The sequence below is a fragment of the Rhinichthys klamathensis genome, unplaced genomic scaffold (assembly GCF_029890125.1).
Source record: "Rhinichthys klamathensis goyatoka isolate OS25496 unplaced genomic scaffold, OSU_Roscu_1.1 h1tg000201l_1, whole genome shotgun sequence".
NCBI classification, from domain to species: domain Eukaryota; kingdom Metazoa; phylum Chordata; class Actinopteri; order Cypriniformes; family Leuciscidae; genus Rhinichthys; species Rhinichthys klamathensis.
This window is the reverse complement of record NW_026606727.1, coordinates 234,233-251,207: the sequence shown is the minus strand read 5'-3', so window position 1 is coordinate 251,207 and position 16,975 is coordinate 234,233. Positions and strand designations below refer to the sequence as shown.

The following is a 16,975-nucleotide window of genomic DNA, read 5'->3' as shown; positions in this document are numbered from 1 at the left end:
TTTACCTGCTCAAAAACCTGCCTGGAACGCAGCATTAGTCCATACTAACGGCCAGTCAAATCATGGTCCCCCAAGACATCCTTGGCACCATCCCACTTTGTTTTAAAGGGATAGTTCACCCAAAATGAAAAATTCTGTCATAATTTACTTATCTCATGTCATTCTAAACCTGTTTGACCTACTTCTGCGGAACACAAAAGAAGATATATATAAAGGGATAGTTCTCCCAAAAATTATTTAATTTATTATTAATTTATTAAAAATTAATGAACGAAAGTCTTACGGGTTCAAATAATTTTCATTTTTGGGTGAACTATCCCTTTAAAGAATGTTTTTGCTGTTTTTGTTCATACGAGAGTCCACAGGGTCCAAAAGAACATGAAACCCCCTCGATTTTTATACATATAAAATAACACATGGATTTTTTCAAAAGATCTTCTGTTGTGTTTCACAAACAAATATTGACCAGATTTGGCCAGATTGTACTTTATTTATAGCCCTGGGGTCTAGTGGTCAACTTGCACTATTTTCACCCTGGTTAGGCTTCCTTTTCCAATCTCGGACAGCATGTCCTGAGGCATTGAAGGCCCCTGGCAGTCTGAGACTCTGGGGCACTGGCCTCATCATTGGCCACCTGATCCATAATCCACTCCTGCCAGCTACAAGCCTGCATGTTTTTCTATAAAGACATTAAAAAATTTAATCGAAAAAGGTATTTCATTTTTAAAGCCCGCACAGAAAAAAGCAGTGTAATTGAGTGTCATAAAAAAGGACATAGGAAGATAAGCCACCTGTGGAATCTGGGGATGTTGAGGTTGTTCGGCCTGTGGCTGAAGCGTCTCGATTTCAATGACCTTTTAAAGCAGTAATTCTCAGTAGTTGTTAATTGATTTATTGAACATGCCTTGGCACGCTGGTCAATCAGATCATAGGAGCGGGGTTTCGTTGAAGGGCTTCATTATTTACTCCTTAATTACTCCGACTCTCTGCTTTGCACCATACAATGCTGGACTAACCTTTGCTAGACGAAGAGAGCACAAAGCCCCAGTGCCTGGTCTGTGGAGGCTTATGAAGTGGAGCGGCCTCTCTCTTTGCTCTTCCTAATCTTAATTAAGTCCTGAACAACTGGGCTTTGCTCTTATCAGTACAGAGACTGATGTTGTCAAAGCTGTGGGATGCCATAGTGCACTTTTAATTGCACAGTTTTATGAGAATGGAGTAGAGCTCAAGAAAAAGGTTTCATTTATCTTGAACTTTTGCACAATGAATTAATATCATCATGAAATCACCTAAGATATGTGTTTTGTTTGTTTTAAAACTATATATCTACAGTATGTAACAGTAATCCTAATTTTAATCAGTTGTATTGACATTTTCAAAGCATTTTGCTTGATCTCATATTTAGCGTTCTTACTTTCAACATACTTTATGTTTCAAACTTAGTTTGAATGACATGCACTAATCGACTCGTGTCTCGCGCTCTATATTTTCATCCATATTTATACGGGACAAATGGCAGCATTTCATCTTTTAATACAAGATGACCCGTATTACATCATACTGTTCAAAAGTCTGGGGTCTGTACTACATCTTTTTTTAAAAATAAATTCATACTTTATTCAGTTCTATATGTAAGCAATAAGGTAACGTTACTCGAGGATACTGTATCGTGAATAAGTCACGGCTGAAGGGAACGACCTTCAGTCTGACTTATTCACGATACAGCACTAGCCTCGCGTACCTTATTGCTTTTATAAAACGGTTACCACACAATACAAATACTAAAGCCGAAAAATATGTATCTATGCAACTTTAATGTAAAATCACAAAAATCCTTCCTTCCGCTGGAAAAAATAGTCCCTGGCCGTAAAAAGCAACAGAAGTTACATACATTAATTCGCCAATAGATGGCGGCAAAGAATGTCTTTATGAGGGAGTCAGTAGAGAAGACTTTTACATTGAAAGGACTCAAACTTGTGATCACGGAGAAGACGCAACTGACGACTATCGGCACGGGTATTTGTATAAAATCTAAACATTTAGTGAAAAAAAAACATCATTTAGTGGGGAACAAATAAGAGACAATATGTGTAGCACTAAATCTGGTAAACCGTTACATTGCATTGTTGTAAAATATACATTCATGAAAAACAAGATAAAAATCAATTATATATATATATATATATATATAGTTAATACATTTTTTAAATGTATAGCCCAGCTGTTGATGAGGCAGCAACATATGATAGAGAGGACAGAACAGAACAGAACAAAAAAGGCTATTAATCTTTCATTGCGCAAAAAGTAGCCTATAATGATATGATTATGAAAGACTCCAATACAGTGCGGCATTTTATTTGTCATTTTATGCGAAACCATAGAGCTTTATCTACAGATCAAGTATAATAATACATTGAATCATCTTGGAGAGAGTTTTATCGTTGACTGTCGTAACCGAACGCGACGCGCTGTTTGAACGCTGGAGAATGACTGGGAAAAGTTTACGTGAACTTGAATTTAATGACTTAAATATTCATTTCTATCTCACATTATACTATAGTATGGCTTCATATATTATTTTTTTGTGAACGGCCCTAAGATGTTTTATCATTGGGGATGTTGTTTTGCTAAATTTATCGCAAATTTGGCATTTAGGTTTTTTTGTCGAATCTCACGTAACGTAGCGCCAGACTTGACCTTGGAGGCATTCTTCGTCGCGTGAGTGTGATTGATTTTTGTCGATTGATTTCATAAATGAGATTTATTACTTGTCCTAAATTACAACGAGTAAGTTAAGATCAAACCCCGCCAAGCAACCGATTCTAAAGATTTCATTGGGTCAGTCATTGCACTGATTGCCTACACACAATGCTGAAATAATCATCCTACCCGGCCTAAACCATACTCTGTGTCACGACTGGTGTTGTGTTCTAGTGTCCTCTTATGTTTAATTGTGTCTTATCACTATATTCAATAACACACTGTGAGACTAAACTCTGAGCGCCGTGCATCCTTCTTTACTGAACTCTCAAAACAGACACAGACCAGAGCAATCAACAGATGATCAGTCTAACACATAAGTCAACTTAATCAGACACAGAGAGTGTCAAACATAGACATAATAAATACATAGACGCCCTATTGGCCGCTTTGGAACGTTGCTGCGATACGTCAACGGGTCCGCCATTTTGCGGAGGGCAAGACTGCGCTGTGAACAAATGTAAGTAAACGGGGAGCTGCGTTTTTTCCTGGATAAAAACAAACTGTTTTTACATTTATCAACCGATTTCAGTGGTTTGTATGTGGTGTACAAAAAGTTCCATCTCTAGTTATTTAAAATCTCGATAGTTAGACTTGTAAAATATTTTTTTTTAATAAAGAATGGTCAATTAAGCTCAGGCTTGTCATGTATCTGGCTTTTTATTCTTGGATAAGAATGGTGAAGAGTCCCCATACTGAGATATAATTTAAGTTTTCTTATTGTGGAAAAAGCATTTTCTGTTATTGACCAGATTTTAGCAATAACAAAGATAACTGATGGATCCTTTATAATAATACGTTATGGTACAACTACAGTGCAATGCAAATAGTAAATATAACATAAAGTGAGAAGTAATAGTAAATAGTTTAGTCAATAAAATAAACAAATAGTAGGCCTATACAGCAAATAAAATAGTAATGATAAGTATAATTATATAATAAAAGTACAATAATACAATCATAAAAATATTGATAATAGCAGTTTATTAATAATACTATAATAATAGCAATAGAATAAGAAACATCAATTACAGATTATACACAATAAAAAATAAGTTAAATAGTGACTTTAATATTTAACTCTTTTTGTTAAATTTCAGTTTTATTGATCAGTATAACAGAAGTAGCTTCAGTCAAACATACAGCAGGATACAACGTTAAAATAGCCTAAATATAAAGTTATGAAACTTCACTTTGCCCTCAGCCAAAACGATTTACCAGGGAACCATTTATAGATTAATGAGACCAAAGATCGCCCGTTAGATATACACAAGACGAATTATATCTCATGTTTAACCACTAGACTACAGACATCCGAGTCAGCGGCAAAACTTCAGAAGCACTGGCCGAGGTACGGCGACCAGGCGGGGTAGACGAGCGCTGAGCGCATCTTACAACTACGAAAACGTCAGATCAAATTTTTAAATAGGCGCTATCTTTATAAACAAACCACATATTTGAGCTTTAAACAACTACATTGTCGACTGAAAAACTATTTAAACTACATTTCGTGACACAATAACAGTAGTATTTTTAAATGCATCCTCTGAACGTTACTATTACTAATTAAATCATGACCAAATACAACCAAAAACAAACGTTCAGTCTTGCTTGTGAAAGGTAATTCCTCGAAAGCTGTTTTCAATTGTGTGGCGATGTGTACAGCCCCAAACAGCGCACAAAACATGCATTTTTCTCAATTCCCGGTATGAGAGGTATGGGAAAGTTGCCATCCCCAACATGGCGGCGCCGTTGACGTACGCTCCAGCGGCCAATAGGGCGTCTATGTATTTATTATGTCTATGGTGTCAAACCAAATCCACCACAACTGGATCCATTTATTTAGTCTGAACTTTATTTATTTACAGGTGATGTGATTGTGTTTACAAATGAAATCGGTTACAGGCCGCGGGGTTTGTGTTAAAAAAAAATCTTAAAGGAGGAGTCGATTCCCCTTAATGGGGACTCTCAATTCCTAACGCCTCGGAATCGATTCTTTTTGGAATCGATTCCCAGGCCTAGTCAACGGTCATAGCCAGAATCAAGGATTGGAACTAACCGTTTTATAAAATGTTTTAATGCTACAAATAAATACAGTTCTATTCATCATCTATTCCACAATGGAATATTAATATTATATTAGCACAACTGTTTCTTGGGCACCAAATCAGCATATTAGAATGGTTTCTGAATGATCACATGACACTGAAGACTGGAATAATGGCTGATAAAAATTATGCAGCCTTCGTGAGACTTTTTCCAAAAACATAACAAAAATCTTAGAGACCCCAAACTTTTTAATTGTTGTGTATGTGGGATGGTTGGCAACCCTGACTTTTTGTTAAACAGTGGACATCCAGGATAGGGTAAAGGGTGGTAAGAATGTTTGAAAAAACTCTGTGGAAACAATCATTAGTGGTTCTTACTAATGTATTACTTAATCTCAGGGGGTACTTCAAGTAAATAATGCAGGTCATAGGGGTGCAGCATACAAAACCCAATGTAGTAGCTGTGCTCTGATCTCCTTTCTAACAGCATTCTCCAGGGCCTCGGTTTTCACTGAAAGAGTTAGTGGTTTCTTTATGAGTGTACACTCTTAAGAATAACTGTTTCAAAAGTGGGTTTTCACAGCAATGCCCAGAACCATTTTTGGTTCCCCAAAGAACCTTTCACTAAACAGTTTCTAAAAGAATTTTTTTTTAGTGTGAAGAACATTTGAATAATCTGAAGCACCCTTTTCCACTACAAAGATTCTTTAGTGTAATGGAAAGGTTCTATGGATGTTAAAGGTTCTTCATGGAACCATCAATGCCAATAAAGAACATTTACTTTTAAGAGTGTAGGGTGATGCATACCTTCTATCTCTTGCTTCACTAGATAACACTTATGTGCTTCCTCTGATTCTCTCTCCAAAGGCTACAGAAGGATTGCTACCCATTTCTGCAATAGCCCTACAGCTTCGAAGATGACATGCTCGTGATGCCTCTGTAAGTAGGTTTCTGGTTGTTTTATACACTTTGCCAGATGCCATTATCTAAATGAAACATGAGAAACTAGGGATGCACGATATATATCAGCAACCATATCGGCGATATATGTTCATTTTTAATGTTATTGCAAAATCTGCAACAATTGATTGAAATAACTTCAAAAAGGAAAATATGGTTAAGTGCAATGTGCAGCGCAGGTCTGTCATATATGCTACATAGAATTATAAAGAGAACATTATAATTGTGTGCTTTGGACATGCTTTTTAATGGTGAGACTTTTGTTTTTGTAATTTAGATTTAGATTTATCGCCCATTCATCAACATTCAGAAAGTTTAGTAAATTTAGTATGCATTTGGTATGTTTTATTTGTTAATTTTGAGGAAAACTCTTTTCAAAGTTCCACTTTCAATCATCTGCTTCATACTTGAGTACAGCTTTCTTTAACAGGAACTAGTCATAATAGAGATCTCCAGTCTTCCTGGAGAATCTGCGTGAGGTTTTCCTCTTATTCTCCTTCTTATTCTTTTTGTCTTTTGTTTGTCTCCCCGACGCTCCTCGCTCTCTGCTTCTCTGTGACCGTGGACAAAGTCAGGGAGCCTTTCAAGTCAAATCCCTTTATTCTATGTCAGAAATTGAGTGTTTTGAAAAGGAGCGTTCTGGCAAAGAGAAAGGGCTGAAACTTTCATTGCAGCCATTTATGGAACAGCACAGCCCGAGGCTCTTTTTCCTTTCCTCAAAAGAAACTGTAAGAGAGGCTGACATATTTAATTGGCTGTTTGTAAGCTAATTAAAGCTTGTATGTTGATGTGTTTGACAAATCACCAGGGTCTTTTTCATGTTTCAGACTTCTTCTGAAAATACATTTTGTATGTCTGTGTAAAAGTACCAAATTCTATGAAGAAGCCTCACTGAAATTGATTTTTGTCATTAACATGGGTAGATTGTAGTCCCTTGACTACTTGACTTTCCCAAATAATTGTATAGCTGGATGAAGATCACAACAAAAAGTCCAAGTAACATTTCACCCATAACAGTAAGAATACACTGACATTCAAGAGTTTGTTGTCAAGATATATATATATATAAATCATAGTTTCTGTATGGCCTCCGAACGATTGCCTTTGGTGGCTGATTGCTGTCTGAATCGACCATCAATATAGCGATTGTTTACGTAGCCTAACGATGTAGCATCCGTTTATATGGATAAGACTGATTGTTCTGTGAACAACTGGCAATCAATACTTTCCGTGTTATTAAAGGCCGTAAGTTTTTTTAATTTTTTTTTATGGTTACGACATGGCATGAACTCAGCATAAGCTCATTGTTTAGGTTCAGGAGGAACAGTTTGTGACGCTCAGTGACTGTCTGTCTACAACTTTGCATAGCCTTAAAGAACGCACTGATGAAGTGGGCTGTCTGCGCGAGCAGGGTACGCAGATGTTTGGAAATACAAATGTTGACAGGCAGGTAGGAAATCCTATCAAATATATCTTCGGTGGAAGTCTCAGGACCAAAAAATATGTACATGTTTTTAATATGTAGACCACTTCTATTATTAATTGCTATTAGGATATGAAGAGTTTTTCAACCATTATAACAAAAAGTGTTCATAAAAAAAAATTGCCTACCCTACCTTTAAATCTACATAAGTTATTGGTATTAGAATAAATACTACAATTTTGCATATATATTTTAAAATGTAATTATGAGATTTTCATGAAGAGATTTTTCTAAGAATTAAGCAGATCCTCCAAGTTTCTCATAACCATTATTTATCATGTTTTTTTCTATTTAAATCTACATAAAGGTATTATAATAGACACTACTATACCATGATGTATAAATAGTATAAATTTTTCTGCACTACAGTAATAAGAAAAAGATTGCATTATGGTAATGAGAGTCTAAATGGTCCTGATATAGTTTTTATTTTCTTTAAGCCAAATTTCTTGCAAAAGTAATTTTTTTGAACTTTGGGTGAAATGTGGCTTGTGTGAGTGTTTAAAGATTCATCCAGCACCTTTTGGAGTTGACTTTAGGGTTGTCTGGGGATTGAAGATAACGAATTGCCAGACACCTGGATGTTGAGCACTAAGGCAACTTTCCCACTCACCAGGTTCTCTGATGGGTCAGCCAGGGTTCCAACCCTCTGTGTCCCCAAGCACTTACTGCATTTCCCCCCTTCTGTGTTAGGTATATTTTTACTCTACATTGCATCTTCCTCCTAAAGTTTATTCCATCAGTGACTTAATCCCGCTAAATGACATCATTTTAGCAGCTGGTCTCAATCATTGTGCCTTTCTGAGAAGACTCACTTTTTTTGTTTATGTTTATGGTCTTCTAGGCCCGTTTAGTCAGTCCAGGAGCTGCCACGTTGTTTTAATTTCGACCCACCGTTGTTTGCCGACATTTGGTTCAAGATGACAATGAGCCGGAAGAAAACAAGCCCTTTTACGATATGAAAAGAGTAGGAACTAGAATGGGACTCCTCATCTGTAAGCTCGCTTTTAAGGGTCTGTTTCCCCCTCGGCCGAATTAAAGACGTGCCATTATGCTTGGCAAATTACTACGCACTCTTTGTGGTCCAGCCATGGTACATTAGTGTGCCTTAAGATGGTCTAGCTGTGCCCATTCACCTCACAAAGAGAGGGTCCCCCTGGCAGATCCTTGGCTGGTCACACAGAGGAGCCATTCACACCAGGCAGAAGGGGCCGTACGGTAGAGAGCTCGGCCACAAGGCAGCCATGACAAAATTCCCTAAAGTACTGCTTGAAGAACAACCATTTCCTCAAATGCAAACCAATTAAGTTCGATTTGACAACTGTCCAGGCAGAGAAGCGGAACATCTGTGAACGGCTGGAATATCTTAACAGAACTAGCCATGCTTGTGATGTTTTTGGTCTCTGCGGAAGGGAAGAGGTGGAGTTGCTTGTTTTGGGTTCGGACTTTGGAATTGGACTGGGTTTTGAAATTTAGAGGCGGTAATATTGTAGCTGGACCCAATTACAATGGGAAGAATTAGTTGCCTCCTGGTGGATTCTTACCACACATGGTTTTACTGAAGATTTTAGGACTATGGCAATTAATTAACCCATTTATTTTAATAGTTAACTCATTATTTTAATGGCTCTCTCATTCATAATGACATGCATCCTAATTCAGTGCTCAACTTTCTTTCTTTGTAAGACATGATGCAACTGTTCACAGCTACGTAGATAAATCAATACACAGCTCTCATAAATCGAGCACAATAAACAACGAAGACAAGCATGTTATCGTATATTACTTACAAGATGGAAAACTTGAGAAAGAGAGACAGAACTTGTGCTATGAAAGCAGTTTTTAGTCGTTCTGTAAAATAGTTTTCTCTTATATTGAGTCCAGTTCCCTCTCTCGTCATAAATTAGTAGCAGGGAGGGAGTGATGATGGGGACCAAGAGCCAATAAATTGTGTGTTGCTCTCAGGGTCATTAAGCCGCGTGGTCTGGGCCCACTGGATCTTTTATCATCCGCCTTGGATCAGCGGCTGTAAAACGGTGGCTAACATTGTGTGTTTATTTCCCCATAACAAAAGATTAGCTGTCTACAGCTCATGAGTTCAGCTAATGCTCCTTGGCACTCGAGCAGCCGTGGAAACATAAATCTACTCCCCAATTTTTGTTCTTTTCTCATTGTGCTCACCTTTCTTTGCCCTTTCCCCACTTTCTCTCTCCCTTATGACTTTTAACTGATTTACTCTGTCTCCAGTCTTGACCTCAGACGGCGTGCCCATGGACTGCCCAAAGTCCATTTGCTGACTGTCAGATGCATATTGCTGGTAGAAATCTGACACCAGGGACTAGGTTGATGCATTACTGAGGACTAATCACAGGTGTTGACTGTTTTTTTCCATGTTAGTGGCATCAGATTGTTTTTAGAGTGTAGTGTGAGGCACTTAGTGTAAAAGCAGTAAAAAGTAGTACTTAGTAAAACAGTAATATTGGGAAATATTATTACAATTTCAAATAACTATTTTCTATTTGAATATACACTACCGTTCAAAAGTTTGGGGTCGGTACGATTTTAAATACTTTTAAAAGAATTCTCTTCTGCTAACCATGGCTGCGCTTATTTGATTAAAAATACAACAAAAATCAGTTATAGTATTAAATATTATTCCAGTGTAAATCAGCTGTTTTCTGTGTGAATATATAGTAAAGTGTAATTTATTCCTGTGATCAAAGCTGAATTTTCAGCATCACCAGTGTCAGTGTCTTCAGTGTCAAATGATCCTTCACAAATCAGTATAATATGAGGATTTGATGCTCAAGAAACATTTATTATTATTATCAGTGTTGAAACAGTTGTTGGTCTGTCAGTTGTACAGTTTTTTTTTTTTTTTTAGGATTCTTTGATGAATAGGAAGTTCAAAAGACTTTTGTAACATTATAAATGTCTTTACTGTCACTTTCGATCAAATTAATTATTCCTTGATAAATAAAAGTATTGATTTCTTTCCTCCAAAAAATAAAAATAAAATTCTCACTGACCCCAAACTTTTGAACGGTAGTGTATATTAAAATGTAATTTATTCCTGTGATCAAAGCTTAATTTTCAGTGTCATTACTCCAGTCTTCAGTGTCACATGATCCTTTAGAAAATATTCTAATATCCTGATTTGGTGCTCAAGAAACATTTCTTATTACAGTTGTGTACACATTTTTTCAGGAGTTTTTGATGAATAGAAAGTTCAAAAGAACAGCATTTTTCTGAAATATAAAGCTTTATTTTTAAATGTGTCTTGAGCTCCAAGTTAGTATACTAGAATGATTTCTTTAAAGGATCATGTGATATTGACGACTGGAAATTCAGCTTTTCCCGTCACATGAAGAAATAATATTTCGAAAAATAATTAGTAAATTAACATTAAATAGGAAAACAACTATTTTAAATTGTTAATAATATTTCACTATATTACTGTTTTACTGTATTTTATTATCAAGAAAATGCAATGGTTTTTTTTTACCAACCCAAATTACAAATGGGACAAACCCTGCTGTATAGTTGTTTAAATTAGTTTTAATTAATTTTCACACAACCTATTTGAGATCCTAAACTGTGGTTGGTCACTTTCACGTCTCTTGTCCAGAATTAGCTTGATACTGGACTCAATTTTATTCAGATACTCAAAAGTCTGGCTCTGCGAGACTATGCATCTGTCTTAATTAAGTTGACTGCTTTCATTGTTTGAGGTTGGCCATTATAAGAGATAAAATTATTCTGCTCTTATTCACTAGAGCGCATGATTGTGTCTGATAAGCATATTAATCCAGAGAAAAGCAAGAATAGTTGCTTTCTTAAATGTAACTTTGGAGACAGTGATATTTATAAGCATGTTTTTGCACATGTTTTTACAATGTTCAGTGGAGAAATCACTCAAACATTGTGAAATGATTTCTAAGATGTATGTGGATGTGTGGTTCTGAGGGAAAGGATTGAGATAGGCCTCCAGTCGAAGCTTCCTGGAATGATTTGCTGCTGTGTTGGAGAGGCGGGGGTGGCTTGCTTTCTGGGTCATGATTCAGAAGTTAAACTCAGGAGAGATCTGCACTGTGAGGGAAAATATTTTAGGCTTATGCAAAATGATCACATTTACAATTCACATCTTTCCAAAAGACTTTTCTAATTGTATTAATTCTGAAGCATCTCTTGTGCTTGCCACATACTTTTACTCTACCAAACTAGGCCGTTGCCAGGAGTGGGCATAGTGGGTGACATAATGCGCCCCCTCCCCAAAATGACTTGTCAAGTGTAAGGAGAAAATTAATTTAATTTTCAAGAGAGTTCACTCGATTTAACTACAATATGTTCCTCTTGGATTTATTTCAGTAATTATCAGTATGATGTGAATAGGCTTAGTATGCTAGGGTTGTAACGGTATGAGATTTTTACGCGATCGAAAAACATAAAATCCTTCATTTTAAAATATGCTGTCCTATATCCAGTTGCCCACTGTGTCATATTCATATTGTTTTCACTGTGTGCTGTATGTAATATTAGCGTTACCTTGTCTTTATTTGAAAAAATATGATTACCAGTGTGCACGAAATTACCAGATTACTGAGTGCCCTGTTACAGTGTTTACTTCAATTCACATTTTCATGTATTTTTAAACAATTACTGTAATAGGATTGCAGATTCAAGAACTTGCCATCTAAAGTATAAGCATGTTTATTTTAAGGATTTGTTTTCTAATTTATTTCTAATTTATTAAATATTGATTAAAATAAATATAAAGTATATATATACAAAAGTGACTTTTGAATGGTATGTATGGCTCTAAGGTCATGATCAGGATATTAAGTGTTTGTTTTAAAAGAAAAAATTTGAAAGTACAGGATATATGAAAATATATTTTTAAACTGTACCTAAAGGTATAATTCACTCAATAACAATAAAATTTGATGTTATTGTTTTATAAAATATCACTAGTCTTGGGGTTATTTTCATCAACAGTTCAACACTGTTTCATGGTGACTTTCAGTCTTGAGCTGTGGGATGCATTTTAAGGAGTTGAAACACTTTTAACTTGATATACCATTGTTAAAATAATTAGCCAAATATGTCCGTATAATGCCCATTATAGTGTACTGTTAAGGTGCAGTCACTATCTACCTTTTGTTTTGGCGAATTTTCAGGGGCGAATTAAATGCACTTATTCTATCCCACATTGCACAGCAATAACGGGTGTACAGCTGATGTACACTCAACGGCTGTCCGAATTCGCTCTCTCATTTTCATTCACTCCTTCAAGTGAATGTAGGGAATAGTAATTGAGGGTTTAGGGGGCGATTTTGTATTCAGCCTGAGTGTCAGATAAGGGAGACATACAAAATTTGTAGGACCGGAGTTGGGCGAAATCCAGTCATTTCAATAGGAATCAGTGTAATCAGGAATTTTGCGTGATGGCGAAAGATTTCCCCTCGCTGGTTTCGCCACCAGTTCAAGTTGTTTGTGTGAATTCATGTGTTGACCAACAGAAAGCTTCTTGGTCTGAAAGTGTTTGAGTTTGAGCTGTGCTTCATACATTGCTACACTATTGATAAAAGACAATGAACAATGGGCTTTTTTGCCCGCAAGATTTCGCTAATGTGACCACACCATAAGGCAGTGGTTCCCAACTCCGGTCCTACAAATTTTGTATGTCTCCCTTATCTGACACTCAGGCTGACTCCAAAATCGCCCCCTAAACCCTCAATTACTATTCCCTACATTCACTCGAAGGAGATGGTGATCTGAATCAGGTGTGTTAAATAATGAAGACCAATAAAATGTCCAAAGCAGTGGGTCCCCATTTGAGTTGAGAGTTGAGATCCACTGCATTAAAGGTGCCCTAGAATGTGAAATTGAATTTATTTTGGCATAGTTAAATAACAAGAGTTCAGTACATGGACATGACATACAGTGAGTCTCAAACACCATTGTTTTCTCCTTCTTACTTAAATCTCGTTTTTGAAAAACACCCCTGAAAAATAGGCGAATCTCCACATAACACCGACTGTGACGCAACAGTCGGGATCATTAATATGTACGACTCCAAGAATTTGCATATGCCAGCCCATGTTCAATGCCAGGCGGAACTGCGCAGCCGAAGCATAGCAGTTGCTCAGTGTTTGGATGTACACATGAACACAAAAGTATTTTTTAGTTCCTTCATCCGAGCCTCTGAAGAAACATGGGTTAATTTTATTTTCTCTGGAAATTTCCAAACATTTCACCGACGACTGTTTTCTCAACTTGGGCCAATACAGAGCTGGCCTCGGATCGAGCTACCAAGCAACACTTTCTGATGTGTAATTGTTCAAGTTCAGACAGGTAATCTTTCTCTCAAAATCGTTCAATACTGTTTATGCATCAGTAAGTCAAGCCAGTGACTAAAATATCAACTTCACATCGTTTGGTTTACTAGGATGAAAAAAAAACGTATTTAAATTGTGAATAAATTATATACAGAAAGGATCAAAGAACAATCTTTCCACAGCGCGAGTTTATCTGGACACTTGCCAAACTCGTTATGAATTCAATGACGCACGTTACACTGCACAACGAAGCTCTTACTGTATTTACATGATCGTGTTTGCATTGGTGAAAGCATTAGAGAGAGTGCAGAAACTGCGTTGCAGTGTTAAGATCTTCAGTTTCGCGATCAACAGACTGTCATCTGCTCAATGCTCAGTCATCACGGCAACATTGTATGTGATGGGAATAGATCTAAATACTTTAAAAACATCTCACGATTCGTTAATCTCGATAGCTGTAATAGTAAAAACGTATAATAGCTGTAGTAAAATTATTCGATTGAGTTTCACATGTAATACATAGCTATTTCATATGCAAGCATGTCAGCCAATCACAGCAGAGGCCGGTTACACACAGCAGACACGCCCCTTCAAACAGAGCGTTCAAATCAGAGGCTAAAATCAGGCTAGGAAAAATGCCTTTTATTTCTAAATTATGACTATTTTTGATCTAAAAAACATACTAACATTATAAGGGCAACCCAGGAAACATTATAAAAAATAAAAATAAAACATTCTAGGGCACCTTTAAGGCTTGTAAAGAAGCAGTCTTTAAGCTAGTTGACCAAGCAAGTTTAGCCTGTAAAAAAGTCTGAACACAAGCATCCAAAACTCATATGTGTCAACAATTTTGGTCTTTTCAGCAGGGTTATCAACATTGTGTCCAGAGCTACTCGTTCTCAGGACGCCCCATGCACAGTTCTTAGAGAATGTGGGAAAAACAGACCGAAACTAGCCATCAATTACTTGCACAATTGTGTTTTTCTCTTTAATGATTCAGGAGAGGGATTAGAGCAACCAGTTGGTCCTTTACCCAATTATAGACCTGGCCTCTTCATGTACACTGTGATCCTTCTTTTGGAAGTCGTCCAGCGGCTTGCGTTCACTCTCTTTGATGAAGATGAAAAAAGAAGGAAGCAGCAGGAGACAATGATCTGTATCCTGTTATTTTAGGATCCTAATGAAAATGCCACTAAAGATCCCTTTTAATGTCAGATAAGAGGCAAAGATTGGAATTTAAATAACCGAATTATGCTCCTCAATTTTAGTCCACTTCATGATTTGTGTCTCTCTCTACTACACCTGAAGCACAATGGCTCTGATTAACACTGCCTCTACATGCATTCAGTCACAGCCCCATTTTCACAGCGGCGAAGGGGGAAATGGAATATTTTTACCTTGTTCACCGGTAGAGTTCATTCTTGGAATGAAAGGGGCTCATCGAGGCATTAGTTTCAGAAATTGGAATGATAATGAATAATCCTACGGGGTGTCATGAAGCCCCCTTAGTCGAAGCAAAGGCTTCTAAAGCAGCCTGTCTTCTCAGAATCTATTTTTATTAGTCGTTTTTTGAAGTATTCGGCCTCAGACACGGCAAACAGGTAGGACATGTCTATCTCTGTGAAGTGAGCTTGAGCAGGAAAGGGAAGGGAGTCTTAAAAGATTCATTGGGATGATGGGATCTGAGGGCATTTCTTTTGTTCTTGAAGTGTGGGATAAGATCTATTGTACTCTGAGACACTGAATGCAGGGCAGACATTTTTTGGAAATGGTAGAGTTTTAATTTGTGTTGCAATGATATACTCCTCCATTTTACTAAAAACTAGATATAACCAAATCTAGTTATATACTTTACAATTTAATGCTTACCACCTGTGTATTATTAAATGAGTTTTAGGGTACAACAGGGCTAAAGGCGCCCCGGGGTAAAAGGTGCCTTTGATTTTATTTTCCCTTTCCCAGCACTTTCCAAAACATCCGCTTTTCAAGATGCACATGGACATTTGGCGGATCCTTGATGCGATCACGGGTAGCAGCGCAAAGTAGGGATGCACGATATTGGATTTTGGCCGATATTCGATATGCCGATATTTTCGAACTAATTTTGCCCGATGCCGATATATTTGTATAAGTGCAAAAAAAGCTTATTAAAGCTTCTATTAAAGTTCTCAGTCAAGAGCAGTGAGTGATTTCCTCTGTGTTTTGTTGTTTTATGAACATTAAAGGGATAGTTCTCCCAAAAATTTAAATTGTCATCATTTACTCTCTCAAGTTTCTTTCTTCTGTTGAAAATAAAAGTTATATGGAATAATGTGGCTAACCAAACAGTTGCTGTACTCCAGTGACTTCCATAGTATATTTAAGCACAAGAAAGAAATGAATACAGGTTTGGAACAACATTAGAGTGAGTAAATAATGACAGAATTTTTATTTCTGGGTGCAGTATCTCTTTAAGGACAAGCGGCAGCATATTATTACTGTCTCTTTAAGAATTGCACGCGACGCGTCTAATATACACGCATTTGACAAGCAGATTTTCTCTGTTTGCTTTCACTTTAGACATAACCAACTTTGTTTATGTAAACCTTGTGTGTATTTGACAGTATCAGCGCAATAAGACTCGAAAGATCATTAGTCCAGTATGCAGGCGCTGTGACAGGCTTTTAGTTCCTGTGAGCGTCGGGCTCAGAAAAGCGCATGTTAGAACAGCGCATCAGCACGTGAATGACATGTTTACCTAGCAAGACTTTGACGCACATGCAAATAAAGAACTTTTGTGAATTGCAGTGTCCCGTGAGTCTAACTCTACCTCTGCGTTTACATGTGATGTGATGTGAATGTACGTCGCGTTGTACAGTATGTTGAGATGAAGGCGCCAGAATTGAACTGATAGAATGCACGATACTATGATTTTTCTTCAAAAGCAGATCGTGGAGACATTTTAATAGCCCACGATCAAAAACCGTGTGAGACGCACACCCCTAGTTGGAAGTTTAAGTTGCTGGCGCTCATGCTTCATTCGCGGTCGTCACGTGCGCATAGGAAACACGCCACCCTATCGGCAAGGCTCATCGGCAGAAATATTCATATCGGCCGATGCCGATGATGGTCATTTTAAGCTTTTATCGGCCGATACCGATGTTGTCCCGATATCATCGTGCATCCCTAGCGCAAAGTTGATTCTGTGCTATTTGATCTAATATTTTATGTTTTTTTAAAAGTTGCAGATTTTAGTAGCAAAATTGCTAAAATTATTTAATATATTTGGAGATAAAGGCCTTCTTAATGAATTGCAGTTTTGTTCAAGGTAAATAAAGCAACAGTTTTTCTATAATGAGAATATGTAAAAGTATGGTATTTGGGGTAAAAAGCACCCCTGCTGTTAG

The 16,975-nt window shown here is 37.0% G+C and overlaps 1 protein-coding gene across 5 annotated transcripts in view; it reads left to right on the top strand.

Moving 5' to 3' along the window:
* The window catches only part of sema5ba (sema domain, seven thrombospondin repeats (type 1 and type 1-like), transmembrane domain (TM) and short cytoplasmic domain, (semaphorin) 5Ba), a 158,505-nt gene that overhangs the window by 30,003 nt on the left and 111,527 nt on the right, over positions 1–16,975 (top strand). For 4 of the 5 annotated variants that reach the window (XR_008808199.1, XM_056263159.1, XM_056263164.1 and 1 more), the window contains exon 2: positions 5,676–5,747. The gene's annotated coding sequence lies outside the window, so the exon portion shown is untranslated. Of the gene's footprint in view, positions 1–5,675; positions 5,752–16,975 lie in introns of all 5 variants that reach the window. The other variant, XM_056263160.1, reaches the window with a different exon arrangement.